The sequence below is a fragment of the Octopus sinensis genome, linkage group LG14 (genome assembly GCF_006345805.1).
Source record: "Octopus sinensis linkage group LG14, ASM634580v1, whole genome shotgun sequence".
Taxonomy (NCBI): Eukaryota; Metazoa; Mollusca; class Cephalopoda; order Octopoda; family Octopodidae; genus Octopus; species Octopus sinensis.
The window spans coordinates 63,961,105-63,976,104 of record NC_043010.1 but is presented as its reverse complement, the minus strand read 5'-3'; the positions used below and the strand labels follow the sequence as shown (position 1 = coordinate 63,976,104).

The 15,000-nt window shown below is 38.3% G+C and overlaps 1 protein-coding gene across 3 annotated transcripts in view; it reads left to right on the top strand.

Moving 5' to 3' along the window:
- Positions 1-971: 971 nt before the first annotated feature.
- The window catches only part of LOC115219505 (uroporphyrinogen-III synthase), a 96,958-nt gene continuing 82,929 nt past the window's right edge, over positions 972-15,000 (top strand). The window contains exon 1 of one of the 3 annotated variants that reach the window (XM_029789684.2): positions 972-1,085. The gene's annotated coding sequence lies outside the window, so the exon portion shown is untranslated. The remainder of the gene's footprint in view (positions 1,086-15,000) is intronic. The other 2 variants (XM_036509110.1, XM_036509111.1) reach the window with 2 other exon arrangements.

Here is a 15,000-nt window from a genome sequence, read left to right as displayed (position 1 = left end):
TTGCGCAAAATCGAAGTAGACGGTAGCAAGCTAAAATCGCTCACCAGTGATGAGGCTAGTTGTACTTTTTTTATGCTTTGGTGAATTAACCCAATCTCAATAAGAAAAAAGGACCCCTGATTGATTGACATGAAATCCCTCGCCAACACACTCCGACTTCCGTTCCATAGACTTGCTGTCTTTCACTTTGCCTTTTTTTAAGTATTAAGACGTCTGCTCGTAGGTGTTAGCTGTCGTTCAACCACTTTCGCCCTGGCTCTCTCTCTCTCTCTCTTTCCACATGAAACGGAAAATAAGGCTGGAGAAGAAATGCCTGTCGCAAAGTGTGTTTCGTAAAAGATGGAAGTCTATATAGCAAGTATGTTGCGAGTGAAAGAACCTGTTTAAACGAGAATGTAAAAAAGGAGAAAGCAAAGTCTTCAGTGTGAGTATGTGGTTTGTAGGGTCAACCGCGTCCTCCGCTTCATTTTTTGTTAATCACTCATTCTCATTTGATTGTATATATTTGGTACTAGTAGCGTAGACTGGACCCGGTTTGCGCACACGCGCTAGCCAGACGTAGGCAGTCGATCCTACGAGCTGACTGGCGCATGCACGATATATACTTGTATACGATATATACTAGTATATATCGTGCATGCGCCAGTCAGCTCGTAGGATCGACTGCCTACGTCTGGCTAGCGCGGACGCGCGTGTGCGCAAACCGGGTCCAGTCTACGCTACTAGTACCTATATATTTTAATTGTTTGTTTATTCATACGTTTCGTCTCATTCGATACCCTGACCCCAATGTTTGTTTTGTCTGTCCTCGTATCGTCCCCTCTTTTTCTCAACCGTATGGTGAATAAAGAAATTCTCTCTCTCTCTCTCTACGTCCATATTGTGTTTACATTCATCCCCGGCCCCTATTCTAACTCCCATTTCCCATTCTTTCCTTTCCACGTCAACTCTTTGGAGTTCTTTCCCTTTCTCCATTCCTACTTTTTTTTCTTTTTTACGCAACACTATCATCAACCATTTTATGTTTCACTATCACGAAGAATCACAGACACAGCCCCTGCTTCTATACACAAAACCATAAAAAGGTAAGCTACCTCAAACAGCACTTTCTTCTCTATTAAAAATTACTCCATACAATACTCGCTCGATTCCAGTAATTCTCCCTGGTGCAGAATGGCTTAAACATTCGCTTCGCGAACGTGACATTTCAATTTCGTTGCAGCTACGTAGCACCTTGCTAGTTTTTATAGCCTTGAGTCGATCTATATCTTGTCAATGAAATTGGGTAGACGGAAACTGTGTAGAAGCCGGGTCGATAGGTGGTAATCGAAAATTACATTAGAGTAAGTGTCCGTGGAACCCTCGACCAATTCGACGCTAATTCAATGAGTTTGGTGGTTTTGTTAGCACTAATTGGTTGGAAATTTTATACCGAAATTCAGTTAATATTTTTTTAGTTCAAGGCGGCGAGCTGGCAGAATCGTTAGCACGCCGGGCGAAATGCTTAGCGGTATTTCGTCTGCCGCTACGTTCTGAGTTCAAATTCCGCCGAGGTCGACTTTGCCTTTCATCCTTTCGGGGTCGATAAATTAAGTACCAGTTACGTACTGGGGTCGATATAATCGACTAAATCCCTTTGTCTGTCCTTGTTTGACCCCTCTATGTTTAGCCCCTTGTGGGCAATAAAGAAATAGGTATTCCGTCTGCCGCTACGTTCTGATTTCAAATTCCGCCGAGGTCGACTTTGCCTTTCATCCTTTCGGAGTCGATTAAATAGGTACCAGTTACGCACTGAGGTCGATGTAATCTACTTAATCCTTTAGTCGTCCTTGTTTGTCCCTTCTATGTTTAACCCCCAACTGTGGGCAATACAGAAATAACTATTTCTTCTGAGTAACAATTTCTCCCGCCAATAAAACAAGGGAAGCAACTCTCCCTGTTTCATAAACAAAACGTAAATTTTCTGGTCGTCTTTTCCCGTTTTTGGGGGGGGGGGGGGTTTGTGGGGACTTTTTCCAGGAGGATTTATTCATTGGCTCAAGAACAAGGCATGCAAGCGCAACCCCTAAGAATTTTTTCAAGTGGGGGATAATGAAAATGCTTTCAACATCCGCCTGAAAAACTTCATCACCAAAACAAACGAACGTAGAAGCATTTTTTTGACTAATTTCAAACATTTCTACTTCTGGATTTATTTGATTCGTTTGATGTAAAAATATAATTAATAATGATAATTAGTATTATACCTGTGTTTGGTTCGATATTAAGATTGAAAAAAGTCGACCGTGTTTGTAAAATAATTTGGACCTGGTTTTGTACTCACTAAACAATTTTCGTTCCTACACTTTTCCATGTATTTTATAGAAGACGTTGTCTTGATAAGAAATCTTCGTGTTTCTTGGTACTTATATCATTACAATTTTTGTATTTATATACCAACGTCAACGGGCTCTTGAAAGCTTTTCTCATGAGTTCTGTTTTTATTATTTTATAATTCCAATTCTTTATTTGTACTTTAAAAAAATTCATTAGAAGTAGCTGTTGCAGTTAAGAAGTTCACTTCACAGATACCCGATTCCATCCTCTCTTCTACTGCCCAGCTTCTTGAACAATTATTTTCTAATGTAGTCTTGGATTGACCAAGACTATGTGAGTGGAATATGTCTGGTGGAAACAAGGCAGAGACATTACATATATATATATATATATATATATATATATATATATAGGTGTGTGGGACCTCTCTTAGCCCGACCTGAGATTCGAAACTGAATCTGTAAATTCTCCCTAGCCATACGACCTATTGTTTTGTCAGGGATAAACGTTGATGTGTGTTTTCCACTTGACTCTTGACCTTTTCTATGCCATGAAAAGTTGAAATAGATAATGAGTGACCTATTATTTAGCTATTGTTATAAGGTATATCCATCTTTCAAGTTGGAATGTGTTATTATAAATACTCAGCCCCTAAATGTTTTTTGTTTTTACCTTGTGCTGTCCCCTCTGTGTCATGGCCTGTGTGCCGAATAAAAGAAATTAGTTAGTGAGAGCAAACGATAGAGAGTAGGCTAAACGGTTCGAAATACTGTCTTGACAGAACTTCATGGAGGGACAGCTATGGAATTCACCAACGATACAGTTGTCCCATTCACCACTCTCTTACTTTCTCACTCGCTCACTTTCGATAACATCACTTGATCTATTTAGTTACAGCTAGAACGACAGGGAATTCTGGCCAGCAACTGTCAAACCATCCAACCCATACCAGTATGGAAGGCAGATGTTATGTGTGGAAATATTTTCTTTAAATTGATAGACAAACATTTACACACACACATAGATACAGGCATTTGTTTAACAGACACAACCCAGGAGTCTCCTTTAGTTGTGCACCTAACATAAAAAACATGTTATCAAGTACTCACAATACAAGAGAGGAGGCAGATTGCTCTTGCAAGGTATATAATAACTATCCAATAGGAGGTCGATGCGAGGCTGAAGGGGTCATCTCTGAGGCTATGGTGATACCTAGACCTAATATCCATAATGACAGTAATGTAACATCAAACAGAAATATTATTGGCAGATTAACCAGGACTCGCACTAATACAGTTGCCACACCCAGAGATAATAACCAAGCCAGGACCAGCATCACCGAAGATCACAGTACCACCGCCATGGATAATGAACAAACCATAGATGCAGATAGAGTGACCAGTACAAATGCCACACATGGAAATAACAACCTATCCAGAACCAATGACTTGAAGGAGATATCTGCCATTCCCAGTTCCGCCACTGCAGATGAGGACCAAACATTCATCTTTGACGCCAATAGGATGACCAGCCCTGTGCCATATGTTACCAGGAGTGCGAATAGGGCCACATCCCATGTTTATAAATATACTGGTTCAGCAAGTACTTCATTTAAGAAACGTTTTCTTAACTACCAGTCATCCTTCAGAGTCCCAGAAAGACAGTTTGTCATATCCCTGGCCTGCTATGTGTGGCATCTCAGAGATCAAGGGACTCTGTGTGTTGTCAGGTGGAAATTAATTGATTATCTGGACCCATATATTAATGAAAGTGGCCGTTACAAGATCTGCATCATGAAGAGAACCAAAATTATTAAAGTCTTTAAGAAGCCTGGCGCATTAAACAGCCATAAAGAAGTGTTTTCTAAATGTATCCATTTCAAATGCTACTTACTAGAAAATTGGATCTCCCTGTTTGCTTGTTAGGCTTCTCCAAGTCTGTTAAGAATTTTTTTTCCCCTTCTGATTAAGAGGAAATAACCCGTACTCATTTATGTTTTTCCGTATTCATCGAGTTCTGAGCATTTCCTTATGTCTGTGATATAGATATTTTAAAATTTTGTATATTCATATAAAGTCTGGTGAGCTGTCCACAAGGCTTGCCTTTGTAGGTACAAAACCTTCAGTAACTCTATGTAAAATTTTGTTGTTTTATATTTATATATATAACAACAACAGGCACAAGTGTGGCTGTGTTGTAAGAAATTTGCTTCCCAGCCACACGGTTCTGGGTTCAGTCCCACTGCATGGCACCTTGGGCAAGTGTCTTCTACTATAACCTGAGGGCAACCAAAGCCTTGTGAGTGGATTTGGTAGATGGAAACATATACATACATGTGCATGTATGTATATACGTGGGTGGGTGTGTTTGTCCTTCATCACTGCTTGACAGCCAGTGTTGGTGTTTATGTCCTCATAACTTAGCAGTTCAGTGAAAGAGACTGATAGAATATAAAGATAAAATATAAGTACTGGGGTCAATTTGTTCAAATGAAATTCAACAAGGCAGTGCCCTAGTATGGCTGCAGTCCAATGATTGAAACAAGTGAAAGAATAAAAGAATTTGTGTGTGTGTGTGATTATGCACGGCCTAGTTAGGGTGTTGCATTCACAATATGGTGATTGGGGTTTCAATTCCTAGACTGGGTGGTGCATTGTGTTCTTGAGCAAAACACTTCATCTCATGTTGCTCTGTGATCACTTCAACATGTGGCACACAGTGAACCTGTCCAGACAGCATCGATTTGATGCAGGGAGTGAGTTCATGTGTGGCACGAATGTTTGGTCACTATAAAAGAAATCAGTTGTGCAGGTCATTCAGCAAAAGCTGAACGCTCATATACCGTCTTCCATAGGAGGGTCCTTCACATATGTATACATGTAAACATGCATACATGTGAGTGTTTATGTTCAGTGGTGTGTTGAATTGTGACCCTTTATCTCAAATGTATAACTTAGCTATTTGATAAAACAATTGTCAATATAAAAGCAAGTGCCCCAGCATGGCCACAGTCTAGTGATTAAGATAAGAGCTAAAATAATAGAATTACATTTGATAAAAGCAAACTATGAGATAGTCATGACTGGAATGGTTTTCCAGATAGGTGGGGCTTAATCTAAGAAGATCTGAAGTAGAGTCTACAGGGGGAGAATCCTTCTGCTTGGGTAACAGTTATAGTCAAGTTATTCTTGTGGTTTAGCCTGAACTCAGCTCTAAAAAAAAAAAAGATATGATCAAGCTATTGAGTTTTGAGTGGGTGTTGAGGGCAGGGACCTTTTTCTGATCTAGGATCACATTAAAACAATGTGTCATTTTTTTATAGTGCACTTTGACTGAGATTTATACAGACACACACACATAAACTTATATAGACACACACTCTCGCTCACAGGTATATCAAATATATGCATGGGTATGTAGATAGGTAGGTAGGTAGGTAGGTAGATAGATAAATAGACAGACAGACAGCTAGCTAGATAGATAGCTAAATAGACACATAGACAGATATAAATAGACAGACAGGCAGATAGATACATAGACAGAGGCAAATAGATAGATAAAGAGAGAGAGAGTGACAGACAGATAGATAGATAGATAGACAGACAGACAGACAGATAGATAGACATAGATAGATAGAGAGAAAAGGAGAGCGACAAACAGATAGATAGATAGACAGACAGAGAGGCAGATAGATAAATATAGACATACATAGCCCACACACAAACACATAGAGGTGTGCCTGTGTGGTTCAGATGTTTGCTCTCCAACCTCATGGTTTCAGCTTCAGTCAGACTTTATGGTACCTTGGGCAATGTCTTCTACTATAGCTCCAGGACAACAAAAGCCTTGTGGGTAGATTCAGTCAACAGAAATTGAAAGAAGCCAGTTGTGTGTGTCCAAGCCTTGCCATTAGGTGATAGTCGTAAACGAGTGTCATTGTCATACAAGCAGTGTCAAGTCATTTCCATTCTTCGGAGGAAATATGTGTGGCCATGGAGAAACATTACTTTGTTTTACAAACAAGGATTTGGAGCAGGGCAACAGGGTGGGCATCCAGCTGTAGAAAATCTGACCCGTGCAAGCATGGAAAAGTGGACATTAAAACAATGTTGAGGATGTGTGTGTGTGTGTGTGCACAGGATGGAAGAGGCAGCAAAAAGAGTCTTTTTCCTGTTGTGGAGCAAAAGAGAAGAGTTATGCTGAGAGCCAGAAGGAGTGATTGAGACCCTGGACGATCGTTGGATACTGTCTGATGACATCAGTTCCTCCTGGCCAAAGTTCCATTCACTTTGGTGGGTGGAAAAGAAGCGCCTTCTTCTGGGTGTTATTAACAACATATAGATATACATATAACATACATTTACATTTGGTGTTTCCTTCTCAAGCCATGGCAGGCTCATAAGGACCAGTTTCCTGGTTTCAGTGGCGTACATATTCCCCTTACTCTTTACTCTTTTACTTGTTTCAGTCATCTGACTGCGGCCATGCTGGAGCACCGCCTTTAATCGAGCAACTCGACCCCGGGACTTAGTCTTTGTAAGCCCAGTACTTAATTCTATCGGTCTCTTTTTGCCAAACTGCTAAGTGACAGGGACATAAACACACCAGCATCGGTTGTCAAGCAATGCTAGGGGGACAAACAGACGTACAAACATACACGCACACACACATATATATATATATATATATATATATATATATATATATATATATATATATATATATATATATATTATATATATATATTATATATATTATATATATATATATATATATATATATATTATATATATATATTATATATATATATATACATATATATGACGAGCTTCTTTCAGTTTCCGTCTACCAAATCCACTAACAAGGCTTTGGTCGGCCCGGGGCTATAGCAGAAGACACTTGCCCAAGGTGCCACGCAGTGGGACTGAACCCGGAACCATGTGATTGGGAAGCAAGCTACTTACCACACAGCTACTCCTGTGCCCATCTGGACAGGATGCTGATCCTTCGCAGGGTTACTCATTTTTGCCAGCTGAGTGGACTGGAGCAACATGAAATGAGGTTTTGCTCAAGAACACATCACTCGGTCCACAAATCGAAATCTTACAATCATGCGTCCAACACCCTAACCACTAATCCGTGCACCTCCACGTATTTAATAACAGTTTGACTCAGCTCCGTTACATATGTCATTCTTACCAAATGTGTTGTGTGCTACTTTCTTTTGTTCTCTCTCTCTCTCTCTATATATATATATATAGGTGTGTGCAAAATATAATAATGACAAGCAACAAAATAGTTGAGATATTTCAATTGTTTATTCACAATGAATTTCAGGTGAGAACCCTTAAGCTTTATGTTGTCTGTCAATCAATAACAAACGGATTGTCAAAACACTATACTGAACATTGAATATCTCGTTGACATAGATATGTGTGAGACAGTGTGATACAATTTAGCAAGCCTTGACACTCAAACAAGACACAAAATTTTAGAGGTGAATTATGTAGCATTCCAAGGTAATAAATTACATGTGTCCCCACAAGGGCCATCAATTTGCATGTGTTCCTGTGAAGGTCATTTAAAGCCACTTCAGTAGCATTTTTGAAGCACATTTTAAATAAATAATGAAAACTGGTTATGATTTTATAATATAAATAAGTGTTTCTAATTTAGGCACATGGCCAGCAATTTTGAGTGGAGGGTGAGGCAAGTCAATACCATCAATCCCAGTACTTTACTGGTAATTTATTTTGTTAACCCTGAAGAGATGAAAGGCTGAGTTGACCTTGGTGGAATTTGAACTCAGTGCTAGAAGTAAAACTATGAGGCCTTTTTTTCTGGCACTGCTATGATTTTATCAGGTTACGAATTTAGAATGGGAATGGTCTCTCCCAGTACTTGACTGATACTTTTTTTTTATCAAGCCCCAGAAAAATGGAAGACAAAATGTGTCACGGCAGGAATTGAACTCAGAATGTTATGAGTTATAACCAAATGCTAAAATAGATTTCCATCTGCCTTTTCACTAACTCTATCAATCCACTGACCATTGTAATAACTGAGTTCTCAGACAAACAGACACAAGGCCATAAGTTCTTGTGGAGGGGGTTCAGTCAATCAAATAGATTGCAGTACTTCACTTGTTCTTATTTTATCTAAAGTAGAACCACTTTTGGCAGGATTCAAACCCAGAACATACAGTGATGTAACTAAATACTGCAAAGTGTTTTGTCCACCACTCTACCAGTTCTTTTAATCCACTGCCCTGTTTAATAATAATAATCATAACACCAACAACGATAACAACTTCGGACAAAGCAAAGTCTTTAAGTTCAGAATGTAAATTTAGTGCATAAAACATGAGTTTTTAGTGAAAAAAAAGAACATAACATGTGGGGGGAAAAAAAGGCAAAAATAAAAAAAGGAATTAATTAAAGTATAAATCATTGAAGAAGTCAGTGGGAAGAGGGATCATCCCTATGGCTTTAGACATCATACTCCAAATACGTGGTGTACTGGCCTGTACCTTTGCCCTTCACATTCATATGTACTTTACCACCTTCTGCCATTTCTGGCCGACTGAGATCCACAAGTCCTTGGAAAACACAATCTTCTACTTTTTGTAGTTCTGTCCACTCTCCACCAGCAGTCACCATCACCTGTAATTAGAAAGGCAGATTCAATGATGTTGTCTCAACATCACAAGGCATTCATCATCATCTGCAGTTACTTGTTAGCACACATCAGGTCAGATCAAAGACAAACCAGTTCCACATCAAACAAGTAACACACTGCACATATCAATGAAACAATTTTCTACTTTAACCTTTCTAAACACAGACTCTCTAATCCTCAAGTCACTACAAATGCTACCAAACTCTACACCTACTGAGGATTGCTCCAGCTGGTCTCACATTTATGCATAACATAAGCAAAACTGCACCTCCTAGCCTTACACTTCAGAGCCAGAAAATCTTTTGCCCCAAGCAACCACTGATTCTGCACAAACCCATAATGGTCTCATGTAGTGTTCCTACACCTGGAATAGAGTGATTGTTACACAAAAACTTCCTAGACCACATTCATCCCAAACGTATGATTGGTTGATAAGAAACCAACCACTAACACACTCCAACGTATAACCCCTGCACACACTGTCCTTACACTCTACTTTTTCTACCACAGCTAGATACTTGTATACTATATCCAACTAGTCTGAGAAACAGAATATTCAACACATGCTGTAGATTTTATTTCTCTGAAATGGATGATTCACTCCCCAGCCATTGTATATATATATATATATATATATATATATATATATATATGTGTGTGTGTATGCATATATATATATGTATATGTATGTATATATATATATGTGTGTATATATATATATTGATATTATGTATTTGTCTGTATATATGTGTGTATGTATATATATGTGTGTTTGTGTGTATGTATGTATGTATATATATATATATATATATATATATATATATATATATATACATGCACACACACACATAATGTAATTGATATTGTTACACTTTATGTGACATACATGAGTTTCCACAATCCACTTGTTGTTATTATGCAAGCCAACTGGACTGTTGTGTAATTTGATTGAAGAAATTATCACCAAAAAAACTACCATGCCATGCCTTCCAGCACACTTTCAAATTGTGTTAGTGTGTGTGAGAGAGAGAGAGAGTGAATGATGAATATTCAGTTGTTTGATCAACTGACTGACTTGTTCATGTAATTAGTGTGTAAGCAGGCATTCTACCCACACGAACACCCTTAGCGTAATGACAAGCAGATTCACCATGACACAATCTATGACAAACGAGAATTTTTCAGTTACAAGTATAATCCACCCAACAGACTTCTATCCCATTTTTATTTACAATGTTTGAGCTGACTCTATACCATAAGAAATTACTCTCGACCAAGATGCTATGTGGTGGAATTGAACCAGTGACTTCATTAGTATGAAGCAACCTTCTTAACCATTTGGCCATGCTGAGCCCATAAGTGTGTGTGTGTGTGTGTGTGTGTGTCAGTTTGTCCATTAAAAACAGCTGACACTTCTCACATAAGATGTCCTCTTCCTGTGCTGTCATAAATAACTGAGAAAGACAGGAATTAAAACATGTCGTTGCCAAGAACGTAGGAATAAGTAAACGAAGGAAGTTAGTCAATGGCAAGAATGGAGTCACACCCATAACATAGTTTAACAGATCAACATCCTGTCAGAAATTGAATCTTGTGTAAATCTCATCCTATACACACATGTACACATCTGTTTTGTGTGTGTGTGTGTGTGTGTGTGTGAACGGATTGTTGGATCAATGAATGAGTGAATGGATGGATGGATGGGTGAGTAGATGGATAGATGTGTATAAATCATTCTTCACCAGCCCCACCACTATCTATCATCAACACCAAAACCAGTACAGCTGCTGCCATTACTAATTCACCAACTCCCTTATGACTAACACCAACTGCAACAATAGTGCAAATAAGATAAATAGTTCCATCTACAATAAAGACAATAACATGAGGATAATGTGGCGCCCCAGTGTATTTTGAAAGTTGATTGGAATCTCTCTGATCACAGGATTGACTTAAGACTAAATAGAAGCATCAATACAATTTACAAGAGCAATATGACCACCACCATCACTACCACCAGCACCAAAGCCGATACAACCATCACCACCACCACTCCCTGTCCACCAACTTAAGTATAACCAACTGGAAACAACAATATTAATATCAGCAGGATGGCAATGTCTGTAGCTACATATGTTGTATGTCACTATGTGAGGGGGTGTATGTGTGTGCATGAGAGAGAGAGAGAGAGAGAGACAACAAAGAATGCAGTTTTTTATGACTTAGTTAAGTGCTCATCAGTCTAGTAACTCATCAACTAACTGTAATCATATAGTACATCCTCCCACCTCGCTCCTTCATTCTTTCATATTTTCATTTCAATTTTAAAGTCTATAAGAATGATTTGATTTTTGTTTTTTTGCTTTCACAAAGCACTCCTATTACTACTTTCTTTCGTGACATAATTGTTGCGAATATTTGCTGATCACCACTGTTGTTAGATTGACCTACAATTTAAAATATCTGAAAAGAAACCATCAACTGGAACTGAAGGCAGTAGTGTGAAAAGTAGTGTGTAATGAGATCACACAGCATCTTAACTCTTTAGCATTTAGGCCAGCCATGTCCAGCCAAAATATTCTGCTTATAGTTCAAATTGGATAGATCCAGCCTCTCACACCTACCCTACAATGTAATTCTGAAAATAAACAATCACATGATTGAAATCTCAAAACTATGAGATAATGTTTTCTACTCTAGGCACAAGGCCTGAAATTTTGGGGGAGGGGGCCAGTCAATTAGATCGACCCCAGTACACAACTGGTACTTAATTTATCGACCCCGAAAGGATTAAAGGCAAAGTCGACCTCAGCAGAATTTGAACTCAGAATGTAAAGACAGCCAAAATACTATGAAGCATTTCACCCGGCGTGCTAACGTTTCTTATTTTTTTATTGCTCACAAGGAGCTAAACATAGAGGAGACAAACAGATTAAGTCGATTATGTTGACCCCAGTGCATAACAGGTACTTATTTAATCGACCCCGAAAGGATGAAAGGCAAAGTCAACCTCGGTGGAATTTGAACTCAGAACGTAACAGCAGACGAAATACCACGAAGCATTTCGCCCGGCGTTTTAACATTTCTGCCAGCTCACCACCTTCAAAACTATGAGATAATGCCATGATTAATTCTAAACAATGTGAATAAATAAGCATTACATTTGGCAGAGTAATCTGAGTGCCAAAGAGTTAAATTTGATCTTTTGAAAAACTTGATGCAAGAAAAAATGAAATCAGCCACACTGCTTGCACCATCTGCAGTGGGAGCATTATGTGACAAAAGAAAAAGCTAAGTGCTCAAGAAGCTACTCAAAAAGGCTGGCCAGGCAGCAAAAACCCTGCGAGAGTCAAGTCTGTTGGTTCGAGGAGCACAACTATTCAACTCCATTCCGGTACATGTCAGAAATCTATCAGGATGCAGTGTGGAATCATTCAAATTGCAGCTGGATAGATACTTAAGCACCATTAGAGATGAACCCCATCTCCCAGGATATACACAACGAGCACAAACTGACTCAAACTCGCTCCTACACATGTCAAAATTAAACAGAGAATACAACCTGGCAACCACACCAGACTCTGAGGGTGGAGTCTTCGACTTGGCCTGAGCATGGACTCAAACTCAAATGAAATGAAATGAAATGTTGACTGCTCAGACATTATTTTTTTTTATAGATATAACGTAAAGTTTAAAATCGTATGGCTTTTGAGCATATGAATTGAGGATTAGTTTCAGTGTAATTCAGCCAATTAAGCAGTGCGGAAATTAACAAAAAGTTTGATGATTTGCAGAAATAGGATAACGATTAAACATTTTCTCACAAGTCTGGTTTGAAAGATTTAAGAAGCACTTGGATTTTCACTACAAATTTGATTGATGAAACTGTTAGCGCTGATACCAAAGTTGCAGTTAATTATCCTAAGAAGCTGAAGTGGGTTCTACACCAGAGCAATTGTACAATGTTGATGAAGCTGCACTTTTCTAGAAGTGCATGCTTGTCCAAGCTGTTATTTATTGAAACGAAAATTCAAACTCAGAGATTAAAGCTTCAAAAAAATCATGTGACACTTCTGGGAAGAAACGACACTGATGGTATGAAATTTAAGCCCTACTCTTGTATCACTCTTAAAGTCCAAGTGCTTTCAAGAGTTATTCAAAGTTTAATCTTACCTTTGATTTGGCATTCAAATTAGTAGGCTTGGATAACTAAGAGCTCTTCAGAAGAGTGGCTTACAAAAGATTTTTTATCCTACTGTAGAATGTACAGTGCAAGAATAATGTTTCCAACAAAATGTTGTTCCTTTTAGACGATTCACCAAGCTACCTAATAAATTTATATAAGATTTCTGTACAGGATACATTCCATTCATGCATTTTATTCAACAGCTTGGGGTCAACTGGTTAAATCAAAGCTCCACCTATATTTGATCATGGAGCTAAGCTATAAGACTGTATTCAGAACAGTGTAGTTGCAAAACACTCTTCTTAACCAAACAGTCACTCTTGGGCATACACATGAAGTTTCAACCTAAGACCTTTCCGATATTTCCTTGAAATAACTTCCTCTTATGCTAACAATTGTCCCAGAAGGTACTGAAGTTACAGCTATGTCAGAAAAAAAATCCTGTTAGTAACAACAGCATTTCATAGAGAACTACACAAATAGGTCGTGTGTGTGTACATATATATATATATATATATGATATATATGAGCTGACATTATGAAAATTGGAACAATTCCAGAGCAGTGTCAGCTAGACTTTTATGTATATGTATATATATATAGAACGGACTAAACAGCACAAGAGGAGACACATGGGATAAAGAATTGCTGAAGAAGTCACAGAGCTTAGAGAAAGGACAAAGGGTTTTGGTCTAACAAAATGATTCTAGTACTTGTTCTATAGGCCACTTTTGCCAAACTGCTAAGTTACAGGAATGTAAACAAACCAACATCAGTTGTCAGCATGTATGCATAAATATAGCTATAGTTGTAACATAGATGTATAGTATATATACAGTATGTATTTAAACTGCATTTAATAGTGGGACCTGGATTGGTAGTTCCAGAGTTTTGAGGAGTGTGGGACCACTATTTTCCCGAGTGTACTCTGACCTGGAGTAGTAGCCCCTTTCAGGGTCCCAGCTATGGGTTAACAAGCATATGAACCAATAGCAGTGAAGGGCCCCTAGTTCTCATTAGAACTTCCTCCTAGGAGAAGGTAAACTCATATGAAACAAAAAAATCCTGAAGTGCAGTTGGTCTCTGGCCGTCTCTACTCCTGTTCTGCCATTGGTTTTATTGGAGCAGATTGTGATGAAGATTGGATTCAGTGCTGGGAAAACACTTGATCCACTCAAAGCAAACATTTCTCAAACTCTTGGAATGTTTGCATAGACTTACAGAGTTTTGGAAGTGGTCTTACTTGGTTATTCATATACATGTTGACTTCCACCATGTGGGTGTGTATGCATGTACGTATGCATCAGGAATTGTTTTCATATTAGACACATTGTATTGAAAGTACGAGTGTGCTTTAGTCTTTATCTTGTTGATCAAGGTTTCATCATATTTTTGTGAGTAACTTTCAGTCCTAATCCATCATGAAGGTTCCACACCTTTGTGATCTCATCTTCAGTGTAAAGTGATTCTGGTATATGTTGCTGTCTCTTTATAGTAGACAAGGCTAATGTAATTGGTGTACACCTCACCATCAGAAATGAAATGTTAGACTGTTAATTACTAAATACACCATCATTTGAGTGGTTACTTTTGTTTGTGACTTACCCTCTTGTTTATTTTAGTATTGTGCTGTGTTATGTGCACTGCTTTCTTCATTAACTGTCTAATTTATTCTGGATAGTATAGATGTATTTTTTACTAATGTTTCCTCTCATATGATGCAATAATAAGGTGTGCTCCCTACATGAACCCTGTAACGCATGATTCAGGTAAACTAGAACACGGTTGTGTTTTCATTACATTTATAGAATTTATGAAAC